The sequence below is a fragment of the Molossus molossus genome, unplaced genomic scaffold (assembly GCF_014108415.1).
Source record: "Molossus molossus isolate mMolMol1 unplaced genomic scaffold, mMolMol1.p scaffold_m16_p_2, whole genome shotgun sequence".
NCBI lineage: Eukaryota > Metazoa > Chordata > Mammalia > Chiroptera > Molossidae > Molossus > Molossus molossus.
The window spans coordinates 50,168,959-50,182,689 of NW_023425355.1; the positions used below are offsets into that span (position 1 = coordinate 50,168,959).

The following is a 13,731-nucleotide window of genomic DNA, read 5'->3' on the forward strand; positions in this document are numbered from 1 at the left end:
CGTCTACTGATGGACATTTGGACTGTTTCCAGATCTTAGCTATTGTAAATAGTGCTGCTATGACCATGGAGGTATATATATTGTTTCTAATTGGTGTTTTAGTCTTAGGTTATATTCCTAGAAGCGGGATCACTGGGTCAAATGGCAGTTTAATTTTTAATTTTTTGAGGTAACACGATATTGTTTTCCATAGTGGCTGCACCAGTCTGCATTCCCACCAGCAGTGTACTAGAGTCCCCTTTTCTGCACACCCTCGCCAAACTTGTTGTTTGATGATTTGTTGATGGCGGCCATTCTGACAGGTGTGAGGTGATACCTCATTGTTGTTTTAATTTGCATCTCTCTGATGAATAGTGATGTTGAGCACTTCTTCATATGTCTCTTAGCCATTTGTATCTTCTGTTTGGAGATGTGTCTATTTAGTTCATTTGCCCATTTTTTAATTGGGTTCTTTGTCTTCCTTTTGTTGAGTTGTATGAGCACTCTATATATATATTGGAAATTAACCCCTTATCTGATACATCATTGTCAATTATGCTCTCCTATACAGTGGGTTGCCTTTCCCTTTTGATGATTGTATCTTTTGCTGTGCAGAAGCTTTTGAGTTTGATGTAGTCCCATGTGTTCATTTTGTCCTTTGTTTCTATTACCTTAGGTGATGTATCAATGAAAAATTTTCTGCCTATAATGTCTGAAATTTCGTTGCCTACAGTTTCTTCTGGGGTTTTTAAGAATTCATGATTCACATTTAAGTCTTTTACTATTTTGAGTATATTTTTGTGTATGGTGTAAGTTGATGGTCTAGTTTCATTTTTTTTTTTTTTTTGCATGTAGCTGTCCAATTTTCCCAACACCATTTATTAAAGAGCCTGTCTTTACTCCACCATATGCTCTTGCCACCTTTGTCAAATATTAATTCAGCATATTACTTTGGGTCCATTTCTTGGTTCTCTGTTCTGTTCCACTTGTCTATATGTCTGTTCTTGTGCCAGTACCAGGTTCTTTTGATTACAGTGGTTTTGTAGTATAACCTGAAATCTGGTAATGTGATCCCTCCTACTTTGTTCTTCTTTTTCAAGATTGCTGTAGCTATTTGAGGTCTTTTTTGGTTTCATATAAACTTTTGAAGTATTTGTTCTAGTTATGTGAAGTACGTCATTGGTATTTTGATGGGGATTACATTGAATCTATAGATTGCTTTGGGTAGCATGGTCATTTTAATGATGTTAAGTCTTCCAATCCATGAACAAGGTATGTGCTTCCACTTTTTATATCTTCCTCTATTTCTTTTTTCAATGACCTGTAGTTTTCTGCGAATAGGTTCTTTATTGTTTTTGGATAAATTTATTCCTAGGTATCTTAATTTTTTTGCTGTGATAGTAAATGAGATTTTTTTTTAGTTTCTCTTTCTGTGAGTTCATCATTGGTGTATAAGAATGCCACTGATTTTGTGAAGTTAATTTTGTATTCTGCTACTTTTCCAAATTCATTTATTAAGTCTAGTAGATTTTTGATGGAGTCTTTGGGGTTTTCTAACTATAGTATCATGTCATCTGCGAATAATGACAGTTTCACTTCCTCCTTTCCAATTTGGATCCCTTTTATTTTCTCCTCTTGTGTGATTCCTGTGGCTAAGACTTCCAGTACTATATTAAATAAGAGTGGTGAAAGTGTGCATCCTTGCCTTGTTTCTGTTCTTAAGGAAAATGCTTTTAATTTTTGCCCATTGAGTATGATGTTGGCTGTAGGTCTTTCATATATGGCCTTACGTTGAGATATGATCCCTCTATTCCCAGATTGCCGAGCGTTTTTATCAGGAAAGGGTGCTGGATATTGTCGAATGCTTTTTCAGCATCTATTGATATCATCATATGATTTTTATCTTTCATTTTGGTTATGTGGTGTATCACATTTATTGATTTGCGAATATTGTACCAGTCTTGCATCCCTGGGAGGAATTCCACTTGGTCATGGTGAATAATATTTTTGATGTATTGCTGGATTTGATTTGCTAGTATTTTGTTCAGGATTTGGGTATCTATGTTCATCAGGGATATTGGTCTGTAGTTTTCTTTTTTTGTACTGTCTTTTTCAAGTTTTGGAATTAGAATTATGCTGGCCTCCTAAAACGAGTTTGGAGTCTTCCCTCTTCTTGAATTTTTTGAAATAATTTGAGGAGAATGGGTATTAGTTCTTCTTTAAATGTTCGGTAAAATTCCCCCATGAAGCTGTCCACGCCTGGGCTTTTTTTTGCTGGGAGAGTCTTGATTACATCTTTAATTTCTTCTGTTGTTATTGGTCTGTTCAAGTTTTCTTTCTCTTCCCGGTCCAGTTTTGGGAGAGTATGTGTTTCTAGAAATTTGTCCATTTCGCTTTGATTGTCAAATTAGTTGCCATATAATTGTTCATAATATTTGTTAACAATCTTTTGTATTTCTGTAGTGTCAGTTATTGTTTCTCTTCTTTCATTTCTGATTTGGTGTATTCGGGTTTTCTCTCTTTGTTTCTTGTTGAGTCTAGCTAAGGGTCCATCAATCTTGTTTATCATTTCAACGAACCAGCTCTTTGTTTCATTGATCCTTTGAATTGTTTTTTTGTTCTCTATGTCATTTATTTCTGCTCTGATCTTTACTATTTCCTTCTTTCTACTTGCTCTGGCGGGGGGGGGGGGGGGGGTTGGTTGCTTTTTGGTTCTTTAAGTTGTGAGGTTAGATAGTCTATTAGAAATTGTTCTTGTTTCTTTCTTTCTTTCTTTCTTTCTTTCTTTCTTTCTTTCTTTCTTTCTTTCTTTCTTTCTTTCTTTCTTTCTTTCTTTCTTTCTTTCTTTCTTTCTTTCTTTCTTTCTTTCTTTCTTTCTTATTTTTTATCCTCACCCGAGGACATTTTTCCATTTTTTGTTCAGGTAGAGTGGGAGGGAGAGAGAGGAACAGAGAGAGAGAGAGAAACATCGATGCGAAAGGAACACATCGAGTGGCTGCCACCCGCACGACCGACCAGGGCCGGGGACAAACTGCAACCGAGGTACATGCCCTTAGCGGGAACCGAACCCGTGTCTCTCAGGACCGCAGGCCGACGCTCTAACCGCTGAGCCAAACCGGCCAGGGCTGTTCTTGTTTCTTGAGGTAGGCCTGTAGTGCTATGAACTTCCCTCTCAGAACTCCTTTCACTACATCCCATAGATTTTGTGTTGTTGTGTGTTCATTTTCATTGGTTTCCATGAAGTTCTTAATTTATTCCTTGATCTCCATGGTAACCCATTCATTGTTCAATAACGTGCTATTTAACCTCCATGTTTTCAAATGTCTTTCATGTTCTTGTTGCAGTTGATTTCTAGTTTTAGGCTATTGTGATCTGAAAAGATGCTTGATATGATTTCAATTTTCTTGAACTTGTAGAGACTTAGTTTGTGTCCTAATATGAGATCTATCTTTGAGAATGTCCCATGTGCAGTTGAGAAGAATGTGAATTCTGCAGTTTTGGGGTGTAATTCTTTGTAGATATTTATTAAATTCATTTGATCTAGCGCTTCATTTAGAGTCTGTGTTTCCTCTCTAATTTTTTGTCTAGAAGATCTATCCAGTGATGTCGACGGTGTGTCGAAGTCCCCTACTATGATTGTATTGCTGTCTATTTCTCCTTTGTAGTCCTCCAGAAGATTTTTAACATATGTTGATGCTTCTAAATTGGGTGCATATATGTTTACCAAGGTTATATCTTCCTGTTGGATAGATCCTTTCAATATTATGTAGTGGCCTTCTTTCTCTCTAGTTATGGTCTTCATTTTGAAATCTACTTTATCAGATATGAGTATTGCTACCCCAGCTTTTTTTTTGCTTTCAGTTTGCTTGAAAGATTTTTTTCCATTCCTTCACTTTCAACCAATGTGAGTCTTTTGTTGTGAGGTGGGTCTCTTGTAAACAACATATATGTGAGTCATGCTTTCTCATCCAGTCAGCTACTCTGTGTCTTTTTATCGGAGCATTCAAAGCATTCACATTGAAGGTGATAATTGATATGTGCTTATTTATTGCCATTTTTGTTTAGTGTGGTTATATTTTTCTTTCTTTTTTTTTCCTACAAATTACAGCAGTCCTTTTAGCATATCTTGCAGTGCTGGTTTGGTGTTAATATATTCCCTTATCCTTTTTTTGTGTGTGGAAAGCTTTTTAGTAGACCTCCTATTTTGTATGATAGCCTTGCTGGGTAGAGTAGTCTTGGATTCAAATCCTTGTTTTTCATGACCTTGATTACTTCATGCCACTCTCTTCTGGCCTGTAGTGTTTCTGTTGAGAAGTCAGTTGAGTGCCTTATGGGGTTTCCTTTGTAGGTAACCAGTTGCTTAACTCTTGCTGCCTTTATGATTCTCTCTTTGTCTTTAATTTTTGTCATTTTGATTACTGTGTGTCTTGGTGTGGGCCTGTTTGGGTTATTGTTACTTGGGCCTCTCTGTGCTTCTTGAGCTTGAATGAGTTCTTTCTTCACCAAGTTAGGAAAGTGTTCTGTCACTATTTCTTCAAATATATTCTCTAACCCCTGCCCATTTTCTTCCTCTTCAGGGACTCCTATGATGTGAATGTTATTACATTTCCAGTTGTCCCACAGTTCTCTTAAGCTATCTTCCTGTTTTTTAATCATTTTTTCATTTTGGTTTTCTGATTGGTTGATTTTTTCTACCCTGTCTGCCAATTCACTGATCCGGTCCTCAGCTTTCTCTACTCTGTTGTTTAGTCCTTCCAATGTGTTCTTAATTTCTGCTATGTCATTCTTCATTTCACCTTGGTTGGTTTTCAGTGTTTCTATATCTTTATTCATGGTGCTGATGCCCTTCCTCATGCTGTTGAGCTTCCTCAAGATGATGGCTCTGAACTCTACCTCTGATAATTTGCTAGCTGCATTTCATGGATCTCATCTTCGATAGAGTTCTCTTGTTCTTTCATTTGGGATTTGTTTTTGTTTTTGTTTTTTTGTTTGTTTGTTTCACCATTTTGGCTATCTATGTGGGTTTTTGAGCCTACCAAATTTTCCCTGTGGGTGTTGGTGTTCTGCTGTTTGTGGCTCCTTCTACTGGGTTGGAATGAGCCTCGATGGCACACGTTAAACACCATTGTCCAGTCTTACTTTCCTGGGTCAATTTTCAAGCCCAGGAAAGATTCAATTACCTCTAGCTTTTTTCTAATGACTAGTAGTCTCAGTTACTCAGTGCCTTGGAATTTGTCCCTGGTGTTCTGCATAAGAGGATTTCCAGAGGGTAGGATAGATGCTAGTTGTTAATGAGCCTCAATTTTTATTTCGTTGCCTCACCTGGGAAAGGCTGCATCTCCGAGGGATGGGGGTGGCTGCTGCTTTTCCCCATAACTTGGGGAAGGAGCACACTGGCCACAGTCCTTTGTGGCTGCAACTCAGCAACAACTCTGAGTGCCCTCCAAATCTTGGGTGTCCCCACAGAGTTTCAGCCCAGTCTGGCCTTCCTCTGCTGTAGTCCCCAAGTGAGTGGCTTTGGCTATTTTAACGCTCTGTCTTGGCTCTCTGTGACATGGAGTGGGCTTGGTCTGTATTCCCATAGGGTGTTGCTCACAGTTAAGACTGCTTCTGTCTCTGGGCTCCCATCCCGCCACCCTCTCTTGCTTCCGCAGATCCTACCAGTGTCCCTGGTTATGTAGTCCTGTTCTGCTGCTTTTCTGTTGCTTTTTTTCTGAGGATTTGTCTTTATTTTAGTTGTAATTCTCATTTTGTCCTGGGAGATCATCTGTGTGCTTTCTATTCACTCCACCACCTTTTTCACATCCTCTAAACATATCTTGTGCACCGCTTGGTCGCACAGGCCTTTCTGGTGCCCCTGCACCCTGCAGGTCCCTTGGGTAACTCGATTGCAGAGTCCCTCTGGGGACCAGGCTGTATGCAAATGTTATGGGCTGCTGGGTTGCACAGGCCTCTCTGGTGCTTCAGCTCCCTGCAGGTCCCACGGGAAACTGATGGCACAGTCCCTGCTGGGTTGTACAGGCCTCTCTGGTGCTTCAGCACCCAGCAGGTCCCGAGGGTTATTGGATGGCACAGGTCTCTTTGGTGCTGCAGCACCCCACAGGACCCGCATGTAATTGGGTGGCACAGTCCCTGCTGGGTCACAGGGGCCTCTCTGGTGCTGCAGCATGCCACACGACCCGCATGTAATTGGGTGGCACAGTCCCTACTGGGTTGCAGGGGCCTCTCTGGTGCTTCAGCACCCCACAGGACCCGTGGGTAACTGGATGGCACAATCCCTGCTGGGTCACACAGGCCTCTCTGGTGCCCCTGCACCCTGCACTTCCTGTGGACAGTCAGCTGGATTGCACCAGTCTCTCTGGGGTTCCGGCTTCCCACTGCTCTTGTGAGCTACTGGACCGCACAGGCCTCTGTGGAGCCCCAGGTCCTGCTGCTGGTGGCTGGGGAGTGCTGCTGCCCCATGGGGCTCAACTCCTACTCAGCTTTTGCTGTAGATTTTGGGGATGGGTCTCATCTGCTGGTCTGTGCTTCTGTTGCCTGGGGATGGATGTCTGCTCCCAGCCTCTGTTGCTAAGGTATATCTTGACTCTGATCAGACTGCTACTGTGGGGGATGGTGTTGGGCTCCAGGCTGTCCATGGCTTCCGCGACTGGCACCTTGGGAACTCCACTGCTGTGCACAGGTCTGTGTTGACACAGTGTGTCCACTGGTTCAATGGTGCCAGGTGTGCTGGGCCCTAGCCGCTCCCACTGCCTCCTCCCAGGGAAGACCCAGGATCTCCCAAAATGGTGGAACCTCTCTGCAGTGCAGGGGGAAGTGCCCTGAAGGGCCGCTTACCATGGTAGCTGGCTGCTCAATCCACAGCACAGGAACCTTCTGCTCAGCGTCTCTGCACTGCTCGGGTTTGGTCATCCACCTTCGCATCCACTCACACACTCTCTCACACACTCACCCTCTCTCTGGTCCTGCCTGCTGCCATCTTCTATTTCTCATCTGTACTCTTAAGAGAAATTATCTTATACATTCACAAATGCAAATTTCATCCAAGATGTTCTTACATCTTTTGGTTCAGATTCTAAAATAAGAAGCTGTTGTGCCCTTGTGGGTTTGATCCCAGAGGTAACGTAGGGCAGGTAAGGGAGGCAACAGATCAATGTTTCTCTCACATCAATGTTTCTCTCTCTCCCCCACTTTCCCTCTATAAAAAAAGATTCAATAAGCATGTCCTTGGGTGAGAATTAAAAAAAAAAAAGAAGCTGTTTTTTGATTGACAGAATGGGGGCACCTTTCTGAAACATTTAACTTGGAGAGGTAGATCTCCACTGTAACTAGGACTGTTTTTACTATTTCTGCTCCCAGGCATGAAACCCTAATAGCTAACACAAATGTGTGTTATGTTCCAGGTACTAAATCATCACAACACTAAAAAAGTCAGTATTATTTTTATCCTCTTTTTATAGGTGAAGAAATAAAGCTTGCAAAGGTTAAGGAACTTACCCAACGTTTTGACTTTGTTAAATTAACACTTGTTAAGTGGATGGTGAGTCAAAGTTCAAGAACAGACCACAAGAGTAATTGAAATAGAGTAGTTTATTACTCACAGGTCTTGGAGGAAGGAAGTACACAGTATGCCTGGAGGGTTCACATGGGGAGATCAAGACAGAGTGCAGATAGAGGACTGGACCTGGGGCACATGCCTTTATTCAGGTCTCTCTGGATGAGTGCTTTGGGGTTCCCATGCTAGGACCAGAGCAGTCAATTTAAAGTAAAAGAGTGAGGATTTGCTAAGCCCCAGGGGGTCTTATCTAAAGAGCCCATACAGCACACAGGTGATAGGAGTCAGGGGAGAGTGTTGATCACAAGTCACACTTGCTTGTGACTCTGTGTGCTGCTGTCTAGGGCAAGTGTTTGCATGAGAGGCATAGTGTCAAATTAAGGTCCCTGCAAGCCACTTGGAACAAAATGGAAGCTGAAGCAGCAATACCATGGAATAACTTAGCTAAAGTCTCCACACCCAAGGTCACACAGGTATTAAGTGGCAAAGCAGGACTTCAAACTCAGGCAGTGACTATCATTCTTCTCACTATGCTTTATTACCTTTCACTGCTGGAAGCAAAAAAACAGCCATTGAGACATGTCCCAACTGTTGTAATTTCAACCTACTACTCAATGCCTGGAATGTTTTTAAATTTATCATTTTAAAAAACACATTCAAGGCACTTAGTATGCTACCTGACACATTCAATAAACATTATTAATGAATACTTACACGGATTATAACTCTTTTCCTTCTCCTTCTTAAACTATTTTTCCACTCCAATACTCTCTTTCATTAGAGGAAAACTGATCTCACCCTCCCCTCATTCCTCAAAGTCAAGATAGAGACCTTTCTCAAGGTAGCCTCCTCTGCAGTTTAGCACATCACCTTTCCCACATTCATCTAATTATGCCTTGGAGGAAGATTTTTGTACTTTCCTATATAAACCCTTAACTTCAATCCTTCCCAACTCCCTACAAAGAATTTCCACTTACACATCCTGTTATCATTTCCAACCAATCAATGTTCACTCAAGAAGCAATGATTGAACTCTTACTAAGCAATAAATACAGCGAATTCTGTGATGAATAACTCACAGAACTCCTCCTTTCCACTAAGTGTAGTGGAAAATAAAAACTTGTTCACAAATAACACAAAGTACATGCTATCCATAGGACAGTGAACCTTGGCTATGTATCATATAAGACCAGAGGTGGAAGGGGGTGAAAGGAGACCAGGGCACTGTCTGAAGGGACCCAAGGATGAGTGAGAATTAAGGGAGGAAAAGGCCGAATAAGGGGCTCCTGTGGATAGACTGAAGAAAAAAATGAAAATAGGAGCAAGGAAGGTAGAAGGAAGCGAAATGCAAAAGGTCAAAATAAAAATTGGGGTGAAAGATGAAGGGGATTCAGAAAGCAGGTGCGCTTCTCAGATCAAAGGCGCGTCCTCACCCACCCATTCCCTATCCTTGTCCAGGAGGCTAGGCCAAGGCTTGTGGCTCCTGCAGATACTGCAATATGCAATATGTAAGCCTGGAAGGCAAAAGCAAAGGAGGCGCTGCAGCACCGAGATCTGCTCGAGAATGATACCTCGATACCTCGAGTAGAGCAGTAGGGAGGGTTTCTGGTATCTTGGTGGAGGCCACCCAGCTGATGCCCTTGACCATTCTAGTTCTCTGACCAAGAGCTGGGTGGCTTCGCAGCTGCGCTCTAGGCTCTTGGACGAACTGCGACGCTTTCCTCTGGAGCCCAAGGCCTGCCTTCCGCTCCCCTACTGGGCAGCGTGCGCCAAGCACTGGCGCCATTGTTGTTGAGAAAATAGATAACATTTTCCTGAGCCTGGGAACTCACCTGACTCCCAAAACCCGAAGCTGCTCAACCTCCCAAAGCCTAGGAAACCGTTGAAACCTTCCAGGTACCTAGGCAAAACCCCTTCCCAGGCCTACATGGCCAGCAGCCAACGTGAAAGGAGTGTGGATAATTGTGTAAATGAGCCGCTGTTGCAATCGGTACCGGGCATCCTTCTGGTGTGTGTGTGTATAAATGTATGTATAAATAATTTTGTATGTACATATATACATATAGACAAAGGGTGGGGCAAAAGTAGGTTTACAGTTGTTTGGAAAATAATACAATCATTAATAAATAATAATATAAGAATAAACTCTGTGTTTCACATACTCACAACTGTAAACCTACTTTTGTCCCACCCTGTATATAGGATTGGCTTAAATCAAATTAGGTAGTTATAGGCAGATTTTGAACTGCCTGGGAGGTGGGTGCCCCCAACCCTCCCACACATTGTTCAAGGGTCAACTGTACATATTTATTTTTGTTAATCCTTACCTGAGGATATTTTTCCATAGATTCGATTCTTTCTAGATAGAGTGGGAGGGAGGGAGGAAGGGAAGGAGAGAGAGAGAGAAAGAGACAGAAAGAAACATGTAAGTGAGAGAGACACATTGACTGGTTGCCTTCTGTAGGACCCTGACAGGGGCCAGAGATTGAACCTGCAACTCAGGTACCCAGGTACATGCCCTGGACTGGGAATTGAACCTGAGACCCCTCGTTTCCAGGGCCGACACTCTAACTGCTGAGCCAAACCGGCCAGGGCTGTACATATTTTTTAAGTCTATCTTGAATTAAAAGAAAAATCTAAATGGGATAAGAAGAAAAGACACAAAATATTCAAAGTATTTCCTAAGCAGCTGATAGTGTGTTTTAGTGTCAGATTTAGCAAAAGGAAATACAGTCAGCCCACTTACATTGGAATTTCAGGTACACGACAAATAATGGTTTTTTGTTTGTTTGTTTGTTTTTATCCTCACCCAAGGACATTGTTCCATTTTTTGTTCAGGTAGAGTGGGAGGGAGAGAGAGGAACAGAGAGAGGGGGGGGGGAGAGAGAGAGAGAGAGAGAGAGAGAGAGAGAGAAACATCGACGTTAAAGGGACACATCCAGTGGCTGCCATCCTCACGACCAACCAGGGCCCCAGGGCTGGGGACAAACTGCAACCGAGGTACATGCCCTTAGCGGGAACTGAACCTGGGTCTCTCGGGACTGCAGGCCGATGCTCCAACCGCTGAGCCAAACTGGCCAGGGCCAAATAATGTTTTAGTATAAATATGTCCCATACAATAATAATGAAGCAAGATATTTGCATGGCTTTTCCCCTTAGTTCATTCTGTTCTCTGCTTATCGTTTTTTCAGAGAGGCAGTTCCAACCACACTATCTGCAATAGCACCTCATCATTCTCTATCCCTTTACACTGTTTATTTTTCTTCAAAACACTCAATACTATCTGATGTTATATGTTTAGGTAATATGTATACAATATGTTTATTGTATGTCTCTCCCCTTAGAATCTAAGTTTCATGAAGACTGAGACTTCATTTTGATGATGACTGTATCCACAGTGCCTAGGACATTGTCTGGCACAGAGTAGGTACTAAATGATATGTATTTAATGAAAAAACGAATTGGTTTTTATTGTGTCAGTGTTTATAGTAATTTCATTATGTCACATATTCATAATTAACCTTGCTGTTTGGTATTAGTCCTCCATTTAAATAGATTGGCTCACTGCAAAATGTCCATTCTTAATTCTTTATTTTGACTCATTTCTTATTTGCTTTAATATTATCAAGTAATTTTTTTTTTACAAAAGACTCATAGGTATTATAGTCCCTCATTTTTTTTTCATATTTGAAATATGAAACCTGGTGCTTGTTTGGATAGATTGTATTATTGTTAGCAATTATCTACTCCTTCTTTCCCAGAGGGTTATATATCTCTATCCAATTGACTTTGTAAAGTTTTAAGAAGAAAAGGAGAATACACAATATCAAGTCACTTAAAGACAAAATTGTTGGTATTAAGCAGAAAAGAGGATAGTGATGAAACACACACACACATTTAGCACTTGCTGGGTTCCAGACACTCATTCATTCAACATTAAGTAATCATATCTGTCTACCATTTATTGGGTCAAGACAGGCTTCACAAATAAGTTAGTACCTGAGTTGTGTCTGTCCGGAAGACCAGGCACTTGCCAAATAACAGGAGAGGTAAAGTGTGGATACAAAAGGAATGGTTATTCCAAGCTCAGGCTTCTAGGTACAGACATGGAAGGAGTAAATAGCATATCATATTTTAGAAACTGTAAGCCATTTGACACTATATATAGTTAATTTATTTAATCCTCAAAACAACTCTCTGGGAAAGTATTATTATCCTTATTTTACAGATAAAGAATCAGGCCCAAAGTTATACAGCTATTAAGTGGCAGTACCAGAATCCCAGCCCACTAACATCTGCTCCTCAAGTCTTTTTTTTTTTCCCACTGTATCCTACTGGGTAATGTACCAGTGTCATAACAAGGTTTGAAGGAGGCACATTTCACACAAGAGTGTGAATACCCAATCATCACACTTATGAACTATGAAAGGATCATGGTTTGTGTAGCGAGCTTACTAAATCTGTGAAGCTAAGCATAACTTATAGGAAGGGCTCTTGGACTGAATCAATGTCATTTTTTTCTTCTATTGTAATAAATTAATACATATTAAGTACCCATAGGATTCTTGGCATTTTAATATAGGAGAGGACAGGTGCTGCCCTCTTGGAATTCATAATCAAGTTCAAACAAGGCAAGCAAACACTGACCCATGATTATAAAACCGAACTGATTCCACTATTAGCCAATCAAAAACCTTTCTAGAATGTGAAACAATTGGTACCTCCAAATCCATTTGACATAAGTTCTTCTCTTTAAAATCTACTGAGTTTGAAGTAGGGTTAAGCCTGCAGATAGAAAGAAAGTAAAAGGTGAAATAATTTGTTGAGAAACAGAAAATTAATAAAACTTTCCAACGATCTTGTCCCAAAGGCAAATATTAAGGCCACTTAAGTTTCTTGGTCTGCTCGGCTTTCCTACAAAAAATTCATTTCCTAACCATTGGATCCACTTTAATTATAACTAACTTTTTAATTTTGGTTTAGTTTTTGCTGAGTTAGGGGGTGACAGACATGGACAGAAGGGAAGAGAAGATTTCTTGTGCTTTGAATTAATAGATTTTCATCATAACTCAGTTGAGGTTCCACACATTTAAAACCCTTTCATGAAAGGGACAAAAAAGCAAGACAATCCTGTGGGCAGCCTTGGTGCTGTTCATGCTGGTGCAAAATAAGTTGTATTTACTGAGAAGTAACCAACAAACATTTGATATCAAGCATGGCAGCTACTGCCACTGTGATCTGTATTTCAAAGTTGTCTCATTTTAGTTTTAGCTTAGCTACTAAAAGGTAAATAGATCCTAAACTTTCAAGATGTACTTTGTCCTGATACCACATGATTTCACTTATGTGTGGTATCTAAAGAACAAAATAAATGAACAACCAAAATTGAAACAGATTTATAGGCAGAGGGTTGCTAGAGTGGAGGTGGGTTGGGGGACTGGGTGAAAGAGGTGAAGGGATTAAGAAGTACAAATTGGCAGTTACAAAATAGTTATGGGGATATAAAATACAGCATAGGGGATATAGTCAATAATATTGCCATAACTATGTATGGTCCCAGGTGGGTCCTAGAAATATCAGGGGAACATTTTGTAAAGTATATGATTGTCAACCACTATGCTGTACACTTAAAACCAATACAAAATAACATTGACTGTAAACTGTAATTGAAAAAATAAAATTTAAAGTTCTTTTAGTGAATGGGATGATAAAGTTCTTTTAAAAAGATGTACTTTGGCCTATTTTCTAAATTTTTTTTGCTACTAAATTTTGTGGGAGAATGACTCAAAAAATGGTCATTAATCTGTTAACTGTTTTAGTTAAGTACTCAGTTGCCAGGAAAATACTACCATCTGCTTTAGTTGCTTTTACAACAGCATACTCCTATTTCCCATGAAATATATTTATATTAAACAATGAAACTTTCATAGTTTTACATCCTAATTAATAAAAAAAATCAGTGATATAATAATTCCCACATAGTTTGTTTTTCCACAATATAAAATCTTGGAGAAGAAACTAAGTAATGTGTGAATTTCTTATTTCAATGTGAAAATACAAGTGTATTACACTATTTTGATATTTTACAATGTGGCTTTACATTATTGAGGAGAATGTAGAATAGATTGGGGATGGATAGATGGTGATATCTTTGATTTCATGTTGAAGAAAATTAGATATAGTTAGATCTATTTTAT

The 13,731-nt window shown here is 40.2% G+C and overlaps 1 non-coding gene across 1 annotated transcript; it reads right to left on the reverse strand.

The window, feature by feature from the left end:
- Window positions 1-11,861: 11,861 nt before the first annotated feature.
- LOC118636864 lies at window positions 11,862-11,966 on the reverse strand. The gene has a single exon (XR_004960829.1). It is a non-coding gene; the product is annotated as a small nucleolar RNA U13 (small nucleolar RNA).
- Between the last annotated feature and the right edge of the window lie 1,765 nt (window positions 11,967-13,731).